This window comes from Lithobates pipiens, unplaced genomic scaffold (assembly GCF_037356315.1).
Source record: "Lithobates pipiens isolate NorthernLeopardFrog02 unplaced genomic scaffold, aLitPip1_a1.2 Scaffold_27, whole genome shotgun sequence".
In the NCBI taxonomy this organism is placed as follows: domain Eukaryota; kingdom Metazoa; phylum Chordata; class Amphibia; order Anura; family Ranidae; genus Lithobates; species Lithobates pipiens.
In genome coordinates, this window is record NW_027507788.1 from 210,002,375 (window position 1) to 210,022,213 (window position 19,839).

Below are 19,839 nucleotides of genomic sequence, written 5' to 3' on the forward strand. Positions count from 1 at the left end.
TAGGGGTCAATATTGGGGTTAAGGGTTAATATTAGGGGTTATGGTTTAGGATTAGGGTTAGGAGTTAATATTAGTGTTAGAGCTAGGGTTTATTATTAGAATTAGGGGTTAGAATTAGGGTTAGGGGCTGGGGTTAGGGTTTTTTATTAATTGTATTTATTTATTTATTCTTTACTGATGTTTTTGTTTTTTTAGGTTAGGGGTTAATACTAAAGTTAAGTTTTAGGGTTAGGGGTAATATCAGCGTTAGAGGTTAGAGTTTAATAGTAGGATTAGGGTTTTGGACTAGGGTTTTATATAAGAAAAGGAGAAGACCCCCCCCCCCCCCCATAAAAACTGTGACTTTAACGGCAACGAAATACAAAAATACAATATAATTTATTCAACAAAATATACATATATGCAAATATGAATTATCAAACCACTAAAAATTGATAACAATGATCATGAATTCCCGCAGAGGTTAATATAAGGGTTAAGAGTTAAGGTTGGCTTTTTTTATTTTTTTATTTATTATTTATTCATTTGTTTATTTATATTCATTCAATTTTTGCATTCGAGCAGAAAAAAAGCACTCACAAACGTGCAACAAAATGCACTAACACTCTCAAAAATGCTTGAATCAAGCATTTCCATGGAACAAAAAAAAAGCTTAAAAAAAAAAAAACGCACAAATTTCCCCCCGATTCCAGCTACAAAAACATCTCCAGAACTTGTTTGAGCTTCGGGCGTTTGGCTTCAGGTGACTTGTACTATGTGAACCATCCCCATAGAGGATAGTTGATTTGCTTTTTTTTTTCTCCTCCAGCGTTTTGGAGCTTCAAGCTTCTTCGAGGTGAGAATGGGGCCTTAGCGCATAAAGCAGGTGGTGATATAAAAGGCGCCACCGCCAACCACCATGAAGAAAGAGCTAAAGAAACATTTATCTGTGCAGGAAATGCGCTCATAAAAAAAGGGGCCTCCTCTGCTAGGGGCTGAAATCATGTGATCATTTGCTGAGGTCATGTGACCACACAACGTCCTCCAGAAGAGCTTCAAAGGTCAACAGTTTTGAGTCCCTCTCACAACGAACCAAGCTGTGGCTCCAAGGAGGAGGCAACCTTCCCCTCCCCCCCTCCACCAGTACAACAAGATTTCGGCATGGAATCCCAACTTCTTCTAGGCTGGACCTGCCAAAAATGCACCCAACGGGTTCTGGAAAAAAAACAAAAAACAAAACAAATGCAGGACCGGCAAGTTAACTCGAACGAAAAGGAAACCTTCAAAACTGCATTTTTTATTTTTGAAAACGAAAATATCTGGGAAGCAGAACAGTGTGCCGTCTCTTACGAGATGCATCTGAAAATCAAGGCTGAAGCCATCTCAACAGGTGGCCTGAAATCCTACACTTTGAGCGAGTATGACTGATTAAAATGCCTGGCGGTATGCCCAGAATCCCGTTCTTACTATAGACAGGACGCTAGATGGAGGCTTGGGGAGCATGAAAGGTGGGCTAAGAAATGTGAGATGGTGGAGAAGCTAAAGGTCTGAATATCAAAGGAGGACAAAAGCAAAAATATTCCACTGTGATCATTAAAGAGGAGTTCCAGCCAGCAAAAAAAAAAAAAAATAGTTTTAAAAGTCAGCAGCTACAAGCGCTGTAGCTGCTGAATTTTTAATAAGGACACTTACCTTACATGATTACATAGTAGGTGAGGTCGAAAAAAAGGCATAACACAAGTCCATCAAGTCCAACCCATGTGTGTGATTATATGTCAGTATTACATTGTACATCCCTGTATGTTGCGGTCGTTCAGGTGCTTATCTAATAGTTTCTTGAAACTATTGATACCCCCCCGCTGAGACCACCGCCTGTGGAAGGGAATTCCACATCCTTGCCACTCTTACAGTAAAGAACCCTCTACGTAGTTTAAGGTTCAACCTCTTTTCTTCTCATTTTAATGAGTGGCCACGAGTCTTGTTAAACTTCCTTCCGCGAAAAAGTTTTATCCTTATTGTGGGGTCACCCTGTCCAGGGATCCCGGGATGTTGCCCCTTCCCCCCAACCGGCTCGGGTGCAGGTGCCGCCATTCCAACTAAGGGAAACCGGCAGAGGAACCTTCAGGCTTCACAGCCGGGGTTCCCTACTGTGCATTTGCGCGAGTCGCCTGGCGCTTTTTGCGAACGGCCGGCTCGTCTTCTGGGACACACACGAGAAGGAGGAGGGCTCGCCGCAGAAGAGGACGTGACGTACTGCGTTGTGCCCGGGGCTAGGGCGGAAGTAAATTTATTCTTTCTGAAAAGGTAGGTAAGGGAAAAAAAAATAATAGATATCCAAAAACGAGGAGGGGAGGGAGTGGTGGTCTTTAGTTTAAGACCACCTTGTAAGGCTAGTTTCACACCTAAACCGGCCGCTGATCGCACAGCAACGCTGTCCGTCCCTCTTCTCCTTTTCCGGGACTAATCAGGGCATAATCTTTGCCGAATTCGGCCCTGACACGCAGTGTTAACTTTGGCAGCAAATTTCAATTTAGTTTTAGTCTTATGCCCCGTACACACGATCGGAAATTCGCCCAGCAAAAGACCGATGAGAGCTTTCGGTCGGAAAATGCGACCATGTGTACGCTCCATCGGACTTTTGCTGGCCCGTATTCCCGCCAGCAAAAGTTTCAGAGCAGGTTCTCAATTTTTCAGTCTGAAAACGTTCCGATCGGAAATTCCGATCGTCTGTACCAATTCCGACACGCAAAAGTCCTACGCATGCTCGGAAACAATTCGACGCATGCTCGGAGGCATTGAACTTCATTTTCTCGGCTCGTCATAGTCTTGTACGTCACCGCGTTCCTGACGGTTGAAAGTTCAGAGAACGTTTGCGTGATCGTGTGTATGCAAGGCAAGGCAAGCTTGAGCCGAATTCCGTCGGAAAAACCATCCAAGATTTTTCTGAAGGAATTTCTGATCTTAGGACTGAAATGGCACGTTAGTTTTAGTCCCTTTTTAGTCTTCTGCAATTAGTTTTAGTCGTATTTAGTCGACTAAATCTCCAGGACATTTTTGTCGACTAAAATGATTTTAGTCGACTGAAAAAAAAGTACTGCTTGGACCTTGAAGAAGGGGACATACCCCGAAAGCTTGTCCTGAAAAATTGTACGTTATTGCAAATAAAAAAAGTATCACGGACAGTACTCAATTTTCTCTGTCACAAATGCACTAATACAGCTACAATCGCATTAAGTCGACTAAAACTCATTTTAGTTATCTAAAATCTAATTTAGTAGTTATTGTAGTTAAATTGTAATGCATTATTTAAGCATTTCTCTACAATTTCCAAACTCAATAAATACTGCTGGAGTAAAAAATCTAATATGTTATTTATGGTATGAACGTGCACTACAGATCAGTGTTCATTTTGGCGTCAAATTTGAGTTTAGTCTTAGTCTTATGTCCTTGTACACACAGTCGAAAATTCCGACGGAAAAGGTCCGATCAGATTATATTGTTGGAAAATCCGATCGTGTGTGGGCTGTATCGGACTCTTTCCGTCAGAAATTCCGCCAGGAAAAAATTTGAGAGCGGGATCTCAAATTTTCCGACAACAAAATACGATCAGACTTTGTCCGATCGTTTGTAGAGAATTCTGATCAGACAAAGTGCCACGCATGTTCAGATCAAATTACGAGACCAAAGCTATTGGCTACTAGCCCGAACGTAGTCCCGCTGTAACGAACGAACGTCATCACATTCCGAACGATCGGATTTTCCGACAACTTTGTATATGCAACACCAGTTTCAGACAAAATCCGTCGGAAAAAATCCGACGGATTTTGTGGTCGGAATGTCCGACCGTGTGTACGGGGGCTTAGTCTTTTGACTAAAATGCCATTTTACTTTTAAGTCATATTTTAGTCATCTCAATTGTTTTCGTTTTAGTCGTATTTTAGTCATCTTAATTGTTTTCGTTTTAGTCGTATTTTAGACATCTCAATTGTTTTTGTTTTAGTCGTATTTTAGTCACCTCAATTGTTTTTGTTTTAGTCGTATTTTAGTCACCTCAATTGTTTTTGTTTTTGTTGTATTTTAGTCATCTTAATTGTTTTTGTTTTAGTCATATTTTAGTCATCTCAATTGCTTCTGTTTTAGTAATATTTTTGTCATCTCAATTGTTTTAGTTTTAGTCGTATTTTAGTCATCTCAATTGTTTTTGTTTTAGTCGTATTTTAGTCATCTCAATTGTTTTCATTTTAGTCGTATTTTAGTCATCTCAATTGTTTTCATTTTAGTCATATTTTAGCTGACTAAAATGGTATTTAGTTAGTCGACTAAAATATTTTAGTTGGTTTTAGTTGACGCAATTAACACAGCTGAAACGGAGGCAAAGAGGCGCAGCTTCTGTGCAGTGCGCTCCACAGCCTTTTCCGGAGATATGTGAACCAGCTCCATAGAGAGCCGGTGTCCTATCATATATGGTCCCCCATTAGATAGTGTCTGCTGTGTACTGCGCATGCGCAGTACACAGCACACACAGATTCCGAAAATAGCCGAGGATGAATGGCGCCTGCGCCGTGAGTCCAGGTTCTATCTCCACCATCCAAGTGAACATAGAGTAGGAATATAAAAGAGCCGAGCGCAGCGAGGCTGAGCCCGAAGCGTGGCGAGTGAAGCTCGCCCACGAGGGGCCCTCTAATTTTCCGAACCCTATGTCCGCTTGGATGGTGGGGCTACCACCTCCACTCACGGCACAGGCGCCGTTCATCTTCGGAGACTTTCCGAAGCTTCTTCTGCTCCGTACTGTGCATGCGCAGTACGGGGCGGACACTATATGATGGCAGGACACTATCTGCCAGAACAAAGGTCATATGTGAATTGCATGTGGGGAAATGCCGAAAATGCCCAGAATTATAAAAAAAAAATAAAATCTTTTTTTTTTTTTTACTTTATTTTTTTTTAAAATACTGTAAGTCAGTTATTTACGAAATGGCCTGAATTATTAAAAACAAAAATTTTTTTTTTTTTTACTTTTTAAATTTTTTTTTAAATAATTTAGGGCATTTCGTAAATAACTAAAGTCATGTGGCGGCAAAGTATACTTCATCAAACCGGCCCCGAGAATAAACCAATTACATCTGCATTTTAAAATAACCGTGCGGATTTGCAATTAACCTCACGGAAGTTGGCAATTAAAAAAATAATGAATTTCAAATGACTTAAATCGAAGGAAGCCTATTCCTTTAAACGATCCGATCCTGAAACATAAACGTCTCATCACTTAGCAAATCTAACGGCTAAATATATCCGAGCCAGATGGGGGAAGTTTTTCGAGGTGTTAGTATGTTATATTTATTAAATTCACAATCAATTATATAAAATCACATCTTTTAATTTATAATATTCATGTAAAAAAGTTTGTTTCTTAACCACTTCCCATCCCGCTTATAGACAGATGGTCACTGTCTATAAGCGGCCAGCAAAAGATTGAGGGCAGGTTCTCAATTTTTCGGTCGGAAAAAGTTCCTATCCGAAAATGCGTTGGTGTGTATGCAATTTCCGACGCGCAAAAACTCAGGCGTGCTCAGATTCTAAGAGACGGAAGCTATTGGCTATTGGCTATTGAACATCCTTTTTCCAGTTCCGTCGTACGTGTTGTACGTCTCCACGCTCTTGACGGTGTGACCGTGTGTAGGCAAGACAGCGTGAGCGAAATCCCATTGGAATTCCATCGGGAAAACCATCAGAGCTTTTTCCGACCAAAATTCCAATCGTGTGTACGCGGCGTAAGGCCATGTTGGTATAGTATGTTTATTGGCTTAGATGTGTCTGACATATATCCTCCTCCCTGATTCTTTTCCCTTATGCCGCGTACACACGATTGGAATTCCGGCCAGAAAAATACAGATGAGAGCTTTTCATCGGAAAATGTGAGCGTGTGAATGCTCCATCGGAATTTAGCTGTCTGAATTTCCGCCAGCCAAAAATTGATAGCATGTTCTCAATTTTCCCGACAGGAAAAACTTTCTATGGGTAATTCCGATCGTGTGTTTGCAATTCCGACACGCCAAAAATCACGCATGCTCAGATTCAACTACAAGACGGAAGCTATTGGCTACTGGCTATTGAACTTCCTTTTTCTGGTCCCGTCGTACGTGTTGTACGTCACCGCATTCTAAACGATTGTAATTTGATGTGACTGTGTGTAGGTAAGACAGCTTGAGCCGAATTCCATTGGAATTCCGTTGGGAAAACCATCAGAGCTTTTTCCGATGAGAATTCCGATCGTGTGTACGCGGCATTAGTCAACACTAACAGAAGACTTTCTGAAGTGGACCTCTGACCTCATAATATCATTCACGCAATTTAGTGTTTCTATGTGCAGCTCATCAATAATCAATGCTGAATCCATAATCCTCAACGGCTATGGAAAATGCGCACCTAACGAAGTGCTCTTTACTGGGTTTATCTACATAATAACTAAGAAATGATGCTGTGTGATAAAAGCATCCTGGAAATGTGTGACGCCATCCCATTGAGCTGAAAACCAGTTCTAATATTTCCGGTTTTGAAAGTAAACCTTTTCCATCTGCAAAGCCAACTTGACGGAAAAAGAATCCTTCCATCTCCCAATACCTCTGCCCCATCTCCTCACCCCCACCCCCCGACTATCTGTTTTCAGTGCCGGGTTTATAAGGGGGTAAAAGGGGTAATTGCCACAGGCCCTTCCTGACGGAGGGGGGCCCCCAGATTTCCTTCATGAAGGAATGAATCTTATTTTCCGTAGCGTGTTTGTTGAGAAAATTGTCCAGTTTGCAGCCTTTGCCAAGCATTATAAGATGAAGGGCTTGCCGATACCCTTCCAGGTTGTAAATTTAGCTCTTATGCGGCGTACACACGGCCGGACTTTGACAACAAAGGTCAGATGGAACCAGGGGCGGACCTGACCATTCGGGCACTCAGGTTTCAAATTTAGCTCTTATGCTGCGTACACACGGCCGGACTTTTCGACAGCAAAGGTCAGACAGAACCAGGGGCGGTTTGACCATTCGGACACTCAGGCACTGCCCGAGGGCCCCATGCCACTAAGGGGCCCCATCAGGGTTTCCAGCCTCAATTAAACCAGGGACAGTATGTAAAAATCTGTGTTTTTTTTAAAATCCCAAGATTATAGCTGCCCCTTCAGTGTGCATATGTGTATACTGTGTGTGTATATTGTGTGTCTGTGTGTGTATACTGTATGTCTGTGTATATTGTGTGTCTGTGTGTGTATACTGTATGTGTGTGTGTGTGTGTATACTGTGTGGCCCCATAATCTATTGCCTGGGGGCCCCACAATCTCCTAACGCCTGGGGACCTCATAATCTCCTATTGCCCGGGAGCCCCATAATATTCTACTATTGCCCGGGGGCCCCATAATCTCCTATTGCCCAGGGGCCCCATCAGTTGTCAGTCCGCCTCTGGATGGAAAAAATCTGTCGGACAATTCGACTGTGTGTGGGCTTCATCAGACTGCCCCATCATTGGTGTCAGTGGGAGGAATAGTTTCCCATAATTGCTGTCAGTGGGAGGAATAGTGCTCCATCAGTATCAGTGGGAGGAATAGTGCCCCATCATTGGTATTTGTGGGAGGAATAGTGCTCCCTTATTGGTTTCAGTGGGAGGAATAGTGCCTATAATTGATGTCAGTGGGAGGAACAGTGCCCCACCAGTGTCAGTGGGAGAAATAGTGCCCCATCATTGGTGTCAGTGGGAGGAATAGTACCCCCATCATTGGTGTCAGTGGATAGAATAGTGCCCCATTGTTGGTGTCAGTGGGAGAAATAGTGCCCCATCATTGGTGTCAGTGGGTGGAATAGTGCCCCCATCATTGGTGTCAGTGGGTGGAATAGTGCCCCATCATTGGCGTCAGTGGGAGGAATAGTGCCCCATCATTGGTGTCAGTGGGTGGAATAGTGCCCCCATCATTGGTGTCAGTGGGTGGAATAGTGCCCCCATCATTGGTGTCAGTGGGAGGAATAGTGCCCCCATCATTGGTGTCAGTGGGAGGAATAGTGCCCCATCATTGGTATCAGTGGGAGGAATAGTGCCCCCATCATTGGCGTCAGTGGGAGGAATAGTGCCCCATCATTGGTGTCAGTGGGTGGAATAGTGCCCCCATCATTGGTGTCAGTGGGAGGAATAGTGCCCCATCATTGGTATCAGTGGGAGGAATAGTGCCCCCATCATTGGTGTCAGTGGGAGGAATAGTGCCCCCATCATTGGCGTCAGTGGGAGGAATAGTGCCCCATCATTGGTGTCAGTGGGTGGAATAGTGCCCCATCATTGGTATCAGTGGGAGGAATAGTGCCCCCATCATTGGTGTCAGTGGCTGGAATAATGCCCCATTGGTGGTGTCAGTGGGAGAAATAGTGCCCCATCATTGGTGTCAGTGGGAGGAATAGTGCCCGGTACTAGTGGGAGGAATAGTGCCCCAAGAGCCAGATAAAAGCAAACAGAGGGCCCCCGGGCCACAGTTTGGAGACCATTGGAATAGAGTCTTCCTAAAAGTTGATCCTTAGTACAGCACAGTTTCATAACCGCTGCTCCCTACAGCCCAGTATTATATCATCGCCTTCTCTGCTTTTCTCTCTCCCGTGTAGGAGTCAATGAAAAGCGATGGGAAATCAGAAAAACATGTTTGGGAAAGCAAATCATCTCCTGGATCAGCAAAGTTGGAAACCAGAGCAGACGTAATGGGAGCCAGTGAAAAGGTCAAGAGGAACATGATCAATAGAACAATGCTAGCTGCCGGCAAGGTCGGCAATATCATCTCTGGGATGAAACATTAACTGGGTTAAAGAAGTGTATACCGTGTATAAGAACATGTATCCAACACGAATAGGACAGAATCACACACATGGGCAACTCTTCTCAGACAACTGTACACATACAAGGACGGACTTTGCTTGAGGACACTGCTGAAAACTCCTGCAATATGTGTGACTTCAAATTCCAACATAAAAGCTATCCATAATGGCCAACAGATGATTCTCAAATGTTTCCCCTTTATCTGCATACAAAAAAAGATCAAACTTTACAGACTTTTAATTAATTACTGTAAAGCCAAACAAAATCTTCCTTATCCAATACCTCGAAACAATTAAGTGATAACCTGAGAGAATTTTAGCTGTTATACAATTTAACAGATTGTAGCTAATGCAGTTGTGCTTGTATTAGGTATATTAGTGCCTAATGTGTCCCAATTTTTGGGATCTAAATGGTGTCAAAAGATCCATTGTAGATCATTGTAGCATAAATCTTGTATTTTGCATCTCCAAGTGTCTCTGAGTGTCTTTGAGCGTCTCCGAATGGTCTCCGATCGTCTCCAAGTGTTTAAGAGTGTCTCCGGCACCCCCCCCACCTCTGGCTACATGTGGTACTGCATACACTCACTCACTGACTCCTCTGTCCCCATAAAAATGGTAGAACACCTGGATCGGGAGTATTAAAAATCACAGAGTAACATTTTCTCAGATCCTTCACATCACAGCCGCACACATCACAGAACACCCCCCCCCCCCCCCCCCCCAATTTACAGACTCCTTCATACATCTGTTTCCTCAGTGACCTCTCCACATCACAGCCCCCTCTTCACATCAGAGTCCCCCTTTATATTAGGAGAAAAAGGAGAGAAAGGGGCGCCTCTGGGTGCAGATTTTTTTTTTTTAAAAGGTTTTATTTTCAGTGTAAAAAACATAAAATTTTGCACTCACATTTAGTAGGCAAAAAGTAAGCATTAAACACCAGGGGTCATCTGGTATATCTGATTTTTGGGACATCAGCCAGTGGTCCGGTCCACATCTGTCATCTCATCGCGTTGTTCCTGTTCCTCTCACATGCTGTCCACTGCAGGTGTTTTGTATGAAGCAGCCGGCTTGTGGTGGACACGAGATGTGCGGCCTCCCTTTTTTTCAAGTGGGAACCTAATATCTTTGATTTGCGCCAAATACTTGTCTTATGTCCCCCTTTATATTAACCCCCCTGACATCACAGCCCCCCTCCATTGACATCACAGTCCTCCCCTGCAAAACACAGCCCCCCTTCACATCACAGCTCCGCACATCACAGAACACCCCTCCCCCCCCAAAATGTATAGACTCCTTCATACATCTGTGTCCTCAGTGACCTCTCCACATCACAGCACCCTCTTCACATCAGAGTCCCCCTTTATATTAACCCCCCTGACATCACAGCCCCCCTCCATTGACATCACAGTCCTCCCCTGCAAAACACAGCCCCCCTTCACATCACAGCCCCGCACATCACAGAACACCCCCCCCCCCAAAATGTATAGACTCCTTCATACATCTGTGTCCTCAGTGACCTCTCCACATCACAGCCCCCTCTTCACATCAGAGTCCCCCTTTATATTAACCCCCCTGACATCACAGCCCCCCTCCATTGACATCACAGTCCTCCCCTGCAAAACACAGCCCCCCTTCACATCACAGCTCCGCACATCACAGAACACCCCTCCCCCCCCAAAATGTATAGACTCCTTCATACATCTGTGTCCTCAGTGACCTCTCCACATCACAGCACCCTCTTCACATCAGAGTCCCCCTTTATATTAACCCCCCTGACATCACAGCCCCCCTCCATTGACATCACAGTCCTCCCCTGCAAAACACAGCCCCCCTTCACATCACAGCTCCGCACATCACAGAACACCCCTCCCCCCCCAAAATGTATAGACTCCTTCATACATCTGTGTCCTCAGTGACCTCTCCACATCACAGCACCCTCTTCACATCAGAGTCCCCCTTTATATTAACCCCCCTGACATCACAGCCCCCCTCCATTGACATCACAGTCCTCCCCTGCAAAACACAGCCCCCCTTCACATCACAGCCCCGCACATCACAGAACATCCCCCCCCCCCAATTTACAGACTCCTTCATACATCTGTGTCCTCAGTGCCCTCTCCACATCACAGCCCCCTCTTCATCCCCTCTTCACATCAAAGTCCCCCTTTATATTAACCCCATCCGGCATCACAGCCCCTACCCCATTGACATCACAGTCCTCCCCGGCACAACACAGTACCCCCCCTTCACGTGAAAGCCCCCCTTTATATCACAGACCCCCCCTTCACATCACAGCATCACAGCCTTCTATTCACATTAACAGACATCCAAAGTCTCCTGCGAGTCATGGGAGTCTCCCGCATTTGGCTGCGGGTTTACGGGCACCCGCGTGCGCCGGACGATCTTCCGGCCGGGCCTGCCACTCAGCCGCAGACAGAAGCATGAGTGGCCGAATAGAGAGCAGCAGTGGCGGGCTGCTCTGTCTTCTGTCTGTGGCTGAGTGACAGGCGGATGTGACAGGGGCGTAACTATAAGGGGTGCAGCAGTTGCGACCGCAACCGGGCCCTGTGATGCAGGGGGCCCATGCAGCTCCCTCTACATATGGCTGCTCTTTAGTTGTGCATTACCCGCATGACCTGTGTCCTCAGCCGGCTCCTCAGAGTACCCCTCTCCTGCTCCATGCATTGCCTCTCAGTCCGATGTCTGTTCTCCCCAGCCAGAGTCCCACCCACCCCGAGTCCGGCCCACACTGCACTGCATACTTCTCCCGGGTAAACAAACTTTAAGCACACAGAGAGCCGGCTCCCCGGAGGACACTGCAGGCTTGTCTGCCAGCCTCCCCCCTCCTCCCCCGTCATACACAGATGATGAAAGGTCTTTCTGGGAGATATGCTGATCACCCGTCCAGCACACTGGATGGAGCCCAGGCCAACATGGATGAGTGCGCGGCCTACAGCTTGGTCATGGTGAGTGAGAGGACCCCATCCCCCACACACCATTACATACCCCCTCCATCTCCCCCTGGGGACAGGGACCCCTTCTCACGTGGGGACAGGGACCCCTTCTCACCTGGGGGCAGTAACTTCATATGCCCTGGAGAACGGGGACCCCATCCTGCCTAGGGACAGTCCCCCAATGGGGCACCTAAAAATGAAAAAAAATAATAATTAAAAAAAACTACTGATACCAGTGGTGGAACTACAGGGCTCACAAAGGTTATACCTGTGACCACGCCCTGGAGTTCCACCACCAGACTCGGAGGGAAGGGCCCTGGCTGGGGTTCAGGGGGGCCCTTCATGGTTTCTTGCATTGGGGCCCTGAAGGTTCTAGTTACGCCACTGGGATGTGATGACGCCACCATCTGTGTGAGGGGGAGGAGGCCTGCAACAAAGTCCCGCCTCCTAGGTAGACGGAACACTGGTCCAATGATACATTGAATCAGTGTGATGTGTATCATAGGAGGCGGGAAAATGTTACAGTTGCCGTCGGGATATTCAAATCTGTTTCAGAGCTCTGTGTGATCAGGCTGTATTCCATGGGCACTGGTGAGACTGTATTCCATGGGCACTGGTAAGGCTGTAATTCATGGGCACTGGTAAGGCTGTATTTCATGGGCATTGGCAAGGCTGTATTCCATGGGTACTAGTAAGGCTGTATTTCATGGGCACTGGCAAGGCTGTATTTCATGGGCACTGGCAAGGCTGTATTCCATGGGCACTAGTAAGGCTGTATTTCATGGGCACTGGTAAGGCTGTATTCTATGGGCACTGGTAAGGCTGTATTTCATGGGCACTGGTAAGGCTGTATTTCATGGGCACTGGCAAGGCTGTATTTCATGGGCACTGGCAAGGCTGTATTCCATGGGAACTAGTAAGGCTGTATTTCATGGGCACTGGTAAGGCTGTATTCCATGGGCACTGGTAAGACTGTATTCCATGGGCACTGGTAAGGCTGTATTTCATGGGCATTGGAAAGGCTGTATTCCATGGGTACTAGTAAGGCTGTATTCCATGGGCACTGGTACGGCTGTATTTCATGGGCACTGGTAAGGCTGTATTTTCTGGCACTGATAAGACTGTATTTCATGGGCACTGGTAAGGCTGTTTTTCATAGGCATTGATAAGGCTATATTCCATGGGCACTGGTAAGGCTGTATTTTTGGGGACTGGTAAGGATGTATTTCATTTGAACTGGTAAGGCTGTATTCCATGGGCACTTGCACAGACTGTATTCCATGGGCACTGGTAAGGCTGTATTCTGTGGGCACGGGTAAGGCTGTATTCCGTGGGCATGTGTAAGGCTGTATTTCATAGGCACTGGTAAGGCTGTATTCTGTGGGCACTGGTAAGGCTGTATTCCGTGGGCACTGGTAAGGCTGTATTCCGTGGGCACTGGTAAGGCTGTATTTCATGGGCACTGGTGAGGCTGTATTTCATGGGCACTGGTAAGGCTGTATTTCATGGGCACTGGTAAGGCTGTATTCCGTGGGCACTGGTAAGGCTGTATTTCATGGGCACTGATCAGGCAACCTTTAATTGGCACTGATCAGGCTGGATTTAATTGGCACTGGTAAGGCTGCATTTCCGTGACACTGGTAAGGCTGAATTTTATGGGCGGGGGGGGGGGGGCAGTAATATAGGACATTTTTGTTTCTGGGTTTAGATATGCTTCAGAGATTGAATGCACCTAGCAAGAAGCTCTATACTGGCAGCATTTTAGATACTACTTTACAATTACATAAAAATGACATTAGACAATTCCCCACCGAAAAAAAAAAAAAACACATTTCTCCTGAGATGTTCAAACACATTAAGGATTCTGATAAAACAACGTCTAGCAAAATGTTTGGGCAGATTTAATAGTTTAAATGAAACGCTCGATCTTATGCATGTATCAGATTCATTATATTTCAGTCGTCAGAAGAGTGTGTACATTACACTCAAGAAAATCTTTTTCAATTGCCCATAAAAGAACCGTTTTTACTGTAAGTTGGAAAGCATTGAAGTGGACCTATTAGTGTTTGTTACCCCAACATTCCCTATTCCTGATATGTGCCTGCTTGTACCATGTACTTGTATGAGAAAGTCTCCTGTTCTCTTTGTATTGCTTCCTTTATGCCAAATCCCTGGTGTTCTTGCCAGCCCCTCTGCTTTCCTATTAAAAAGTGACCACACTAAGCAGGAGAGCACACCATGGTCAGTTCTCTAGCTGTGCTGTGAACTCAGCCTGCTCTTCTCCAATGATCAGACTTGTCCCGACTGGCTCCCACTGCACAGCCATTCACTGAGAAGCTCAGTGTGCTGTTGCTTCCCCTCCCTTCAGCTTTTATGCAGCTGAGAACAGAGGGAATGTGATCACCTATAAAAAATAAAAAAAAAGGCAAAAAAGGTATAGCATGGAAAAGACACATATAGGGAGAGTTGGTGGTACTGCACACCCTGAGTATTACAACATGGGAAAATTCCCCCGGGGAGGGGGGAGGGGGGGTTTAAGCAGCAGGGTAAATGAGTTGTGGGACTAAACGGGTTTAGAAAAATGAGTTCTTTATTAGAAAATGAGCATAAAATATATTCCTGATAGTTAAAATATGAGCTCTGGTGGGGACAAGCCCGTTCCAAGTCCAAAAAATTCAAAATGTCTGATGTATAAAAATTACTGACGTGTTTCGACCCATAGAATTGGGGTCTTCTTCAGAGGATAAGTTTGCAATGATTTTTGGAGAAGGCCTCTCAACTAGAATATCTTTAAAAATCTATGGCCAATGCACTCCTAAGAGGTTGAGAGGGGTCTGACCGTTTAAAAGGGATGTGAGGGGATCAATACAATTCAATACAGGAGGAATCAGAAGGCCCCGCTCGTTAGAGTTTACAATCTAGGAGGGAGGGTCAAGTGATACAAAGGGTAATATGGGGGATGTGCTGATGGATAAAAAAAAAAAAATACAGTTGTTAGGTGAGGGCAGGATAGGCTTCTCTGAAGAGGAGGGTTTTTCAGAGATCATTTAAAAGCAAACAGAGTAGGAGATAGCCGGACCGATTGGGGTAGGGAGTTCCATAGGATTGGAGAGGCTCTGGGAAAAGTCCTGGAGGCGAGCATGGGAGGAGGTGATGAGGGAGCTAGAGAGCAGGAGGTCTTGGGAGGAACGAAGAGAACGATTTGGTTGGTATTTAGAGACTAGGTTAGTGATGTAGCTGGGGGCCAATTTGCGGATGGTTTTGTACGTTGTCGTTAGAATTTTGAATTGAATTAGTTAGGTGAGCGGAAGCCAATGGAGGGATTGGCAGAGATGGGCGACAGACGCTGGAGCAGTTGGTAAGGAGGAGTCTGGCAGCAAAATTCATGATGGGCTGAAGGGGGATCATGTATGTAAGGGTAATCCCATGAGGAGGGAGTTGCAGTAGAAGAGGCAGGAGATGACCAGGGAGTGAACTAGGAGCATTGAGGGACACTAGTTTGGAAGGGGCGTATACTGGAGAAGTTGCAGAGGTTGAGGCGGCAAGATTTGGGCAATGATTGGACGTGGGGCCGAAAGGAGAGTTCAGAGTCCAGGATTACACCTAGAACCTTGGCATGTGGGGATGGGCTGATAGTAGTGCTATCAGTGATATCATTAGAATATTTCCCCTCTATTACTTTTCTGGGGTCAACCCAGAATTTGGGATTTTCTTTTACTTTCATAGCTAATGGTAATCAGGACAAAAAGAGAGCATGATTCCCCCTAACGGGAGCACAGACAGCAATAAAACCTGACAGGTGTTCTAATCCCTTTCCACACCATCCAAAATGAAAGAAAACGTTTTGCCTTTAGATATACTTTAAGGCCGGGTTCACACCGCTGCGATGCGGGAACGCCGCAAATCCGCGGCGTTTTCCCGCATCGCATTACTCCCGCTGGCAGTTCACACTGCCCTATGCGGATGGCTGGGAGTGTCAATGAAATGTTAATGACACCCCCAGATCTGTCCGCATATCGCAGTGCGATCTGCCGACTCGCACAGGAATCGGATCGCATGGTGTGAACATGCGATCCGATTCTGTTGCGGACCAAAAAAAGGGTCCCGTGCGAGTTTGCTGCGGGAGCGATGCGAATTCAGCCATACTATCTGTATGGCTGTACTCGCATCGCTACGGAGATCGGATGTGATTTGCGGTGCGAATCACATCCGGATCTCCCCCCGCAGCAGTGTGAACCCGGCCTAAAGGGGAGTTCCACCCACATTTTTCACTCCTCACCATGCAGCACTAATGTGCATCCTTAAAATTAATTGGCAATTTTTTATTTTTTTTTCCTATTCACTTACCTGATTTAAGCCTATATCTAATTTGACTTCCTCCTTTAGGGGCCGCGGCCGCGTACGTCATTTCTGATTTTGCATTGGCTCCTAGGAGATCTTAGTCAGCTTGGCATGGCACAGCTCCCGTTACATTTAACATTGGCGTCTATGGAAAATCTTGGTCAGCTTGGCATGGCACAGCTCCCGTTACATTTAACATTGGCGTCTATGGAAAATCTTGGTCAGCTTGGCATGGCACAGCTCCCGTAACATTTAACATTGGCGTCTATGGAAAATCTTGGTCAGCTTGGCATGGCACAGCTCCCGTAACATTTAACATTGGCGTCTATGGAAAATCTTGGTCAGCTTGGCATGGCAGTGCTCCAGCATCTGTCACCCCTCTCTGCCAATCCCTCCATTGTCTTCCGCTCACCTAACTAAATCAATTCAATGTTCAATGCTTCTAGTTCACTCCCTGGTCATCTCCTGCCTCTTCTACTGCAACTCCCTCCTCATGGGATTACCCTTACATACATGATCCCCCTTCAGTCCATCATGAATTTTGCTGCCAGACTCCTCCTTACCAACTGCTCAGCCTCTGTCACCCCTCTCTGCCAATCCCTCCATTGGCTTCTGCTCACCTAATGAATTCAATTCAAAATTCTAACGACAATGTACAAAGCCATCCACAAATTGGCCCCCAGCTACATCACTAACCTGGTCTCTAAATACCAACCAAATCGTTCTCTTCGTCTATGGAAAATCTTGGTCAGCTTGGCATGGCAAGCTGGCCAAGATTGCACAGCACTGCACATGCACGAGATCAGCAGGTGCATGCTGTTTAGTTAGCATTGCACGGAATCCTGGAAGAAGGACACTGTGGCTTCAGATGCCCACAGTGAAGATGGCCGCGCTGTGAAGGAACTTCACAAAGTAAGAAAAAAATGCTGCCCAAATAGAAAAACGGGGCATACTGTACAGCATACCTTTGTTACATTGCACGAGGCATGAGTATTCTATGGGTATTTTTATCTTAAACGTCATATTTCAGCCAGTACTCCGTTTTATGGTAATAGCGGCTGTGCAAAAATTGTAGGGTGTTAGATTTTAGCGGCTCACAAGTCACATATTCACATGAAACTATTTTTTTTTGTCGTGCACTTCTCTAGGAAGAAGGCGCTATGATGACGCAAAGTATTTTCTGTACTAGCTAGAGTTTCCGGACAATTGTAGCAAATGCCTCATCATAAACAGGACTAAAAAAAACACCAAACCGCGCACAAGAGTTAAAACTCACAATCCCGTATATATTTGACTGTGGGCACTTGGAAATTGTTAAAAGTTTAGGATCTAGAGTAAAATTGCAGGTAGCTGGATCACAATTGTCCATTACATCTGTTTATGGGTACACCAACTCTACAGGGGGAAAGCTGGGTGGACAAGCCACAGTGGGAATGAGTGGTAGGCAGTCTGGAATTAAAGTGCCTTGTAAAACAAGAGAGGTTATTAAAAGTGGCCTCAGAAAACAAGGTACCTTTTCACTGCTACAAGAAAAAAAGAAAAGAAAACTAATTAATTTTAAAAGCTTGTGCTAAAACACAAGAAAAGCCATGTTCTGTCGTACTAAAGTGGAGGAGAAACATTGGCTCGCCGTCCTCAGAAAAGCTCACTTACCCCCGCGGCAAGAGTCACGCCATCCGAAGGGAGATTTAATTAGAGAAATCTTGTTAGGTAAACAAAATTATCAGAAAGACAATACTCATCTGGGCAAGAGGTATGATTAAACAAATCTGGATATTCCGAACGCTGATGCGCTTTTAACGTGGGCTGAAAATCCTGATTTTGGTTAAGTCCTTAAATCCCCGGAGAACGAGTCGGCAAGGAAAGGCATGCCAATAGAAAAGATGGCTCCTTTAGATGAATATCTGTGCACAATCTAATACATGTTCCCTTTCGCGTTTGCAGAAACGAGGCACATCCGCGTGTGCACATGTGGGAGTGCGCATACCCATGCGAGCTGGCGCTCACGTGCACTTGTGACAGATGTTGGCGCCAAACTGGCTATTTAGACTGGGCCAGTGTTCAGGATCAGTGCTGCATTGTCTTCAGCCTTCTGCGTATCCTGTGAGTCTGTACAGGCAGTCCCTGAGTTACGAACACCCGAGTTTACGAACGACTCCTACTTACGAACGGCCCCAAATGCCGGCCACTTGTGCTCCATGCTGGGTCCTGGATACCTTTCGAGCACCTCCGGACACATCCCACAGTGCCGTACCACGCCCCAGATAACATAACAAGCGCCCGGAACATCCCACATCCATGCACAGGCGGCAAGTTACACTTACAAATGCAGTGTTGCGACTTTCGAACAACTTTGACTTACGAACAAACCTATAGTCCCCATTGTGTTCGGACTTCCTGTATCCTGATTCCAGTTGCTGACCGGTGTTCTGTCAAAAGAGCCAACTCGTCAAAATCTCCAATTACGTCACTTTCGATGACTCTCCAGCAACAGTAATTGCAGATTTTGACGACTTGGCTGTTTTCACAGAACAGCGGCAGCGTTTACATTACGGTACACGACGAGTTGGATGTTTTGACAGACCACTGGCTAAGGAGTAAAAAAAGTTGTCGCCGCCTTGGTTACTAGTGGGCAGACTAACAATGTCCACTTATTATATTGTGTACTGTAGTGTATATGCTGGCAGTGGTCTGTGAAAACAGCCAAGTGACATAATTGGAGATTTTGACGAGTTGAATCTTTTGAAAGAACACCGGGCTTGTCTTGACTAGTCTCTGAACTTCTCCTGCACTGACCTTGGCTTGTTTCCTGACCTCCGCTTCTGTCTGCTCCATTGGCTCCTGCTTCTCTGATTGGTTCCAGACCCGGCTTGTTTCCTGACCAGGCTCCTGCCTGTGCCCTGTACCTGATCCATCCTGTCTGTGTATCATCCAGCCTGCCTGACTCTGCTACTTTACCTGCTGTCGCCAGTACCCGCCTACCACCCTGCTGTTCCGGCTGACCTACAGTCTGCTACCAGCAACCATCTCAGCTGCCCACTGTCACCAGTACCAGCCTGCCTTAGGCTACCTGCCTACCAGCCGCCTGCCAGCTTGCCTGCTTACTGGAGCCTTCTGACTACTTCACCTGCCCAGCGTGGATACCTGCCCTGCTGCTAGCAAGACTTACATGCACTCGTGCCCTTCTGCACTCCTGTCTGCACTATCAGGGGCCCCGAGTCAGAGGCGTAAAATTGGCTTTCCTCATCATATCAGGCTCTGCTACCAGGTATGTGCTAGAGTCTATGAGAGGCCATATGTGGCCAAACTATTCACCTATTGGGGTTGATTTGCTGAAACTGGAGCGTGCAAAATCTGGTGCAGCTCTGCATAGTATATACACTATATTGGCCGAGAAAGAGTTAAAACCACCTGCAAAGTGCTGCTGCCAGCGGTATAGCCACGCTGCCCATTGATTTCAATGGTCAGGAGTGGTGGAGGAGCGGTATACACACCGCTGCTTCACTGCTCCAAAGATGCTGCTAACAAGACTTTTTTTAGCGTACTGCCAGCGCATCGCTCCAGTGTGAAAGCCCTTGGGCTTTCACACTGGAGAGACAGGAGCGGCTCTATCAGGGCACTTTGCAGGCACTATTTTTAGCGCTGTAGCGCCTAGTGTGAAAGGGGTCTGAGAGTTCCCTTCCCTGGAACTAAGGAGCCAAGCTCAATCCCTGAAAAACAACCCCACACCA

General features: G+C 46.0%; 1 protein-coding gene and 1 long non-coding RNA gene across 4 annotated transcripts in view; one reads left to right on the forward strand and one right to left on the reverse strand.

Moving 5' to 3' along the window:
• The window catches only part of PKNOX2 (PBX/knotted 1 homeobox 2), a 701,154-nt gene that overhangs the window by 516,652 nt on the left and 164,663 nt on the right, over positions 1-19,839 (reverse strand). The window lies entirely within an intron of this gene.
• Positions 1,078-9,284, forward strand: LOC143933294 (uncharacterized). Its single transcript, XR_013263083.1, has 2 exons — positions 1,078-1,369; positions 8,607-9,284. It is a non-coding gene; the product is annotated as an uncharacterized LOC143933294 (long non-coding RNA).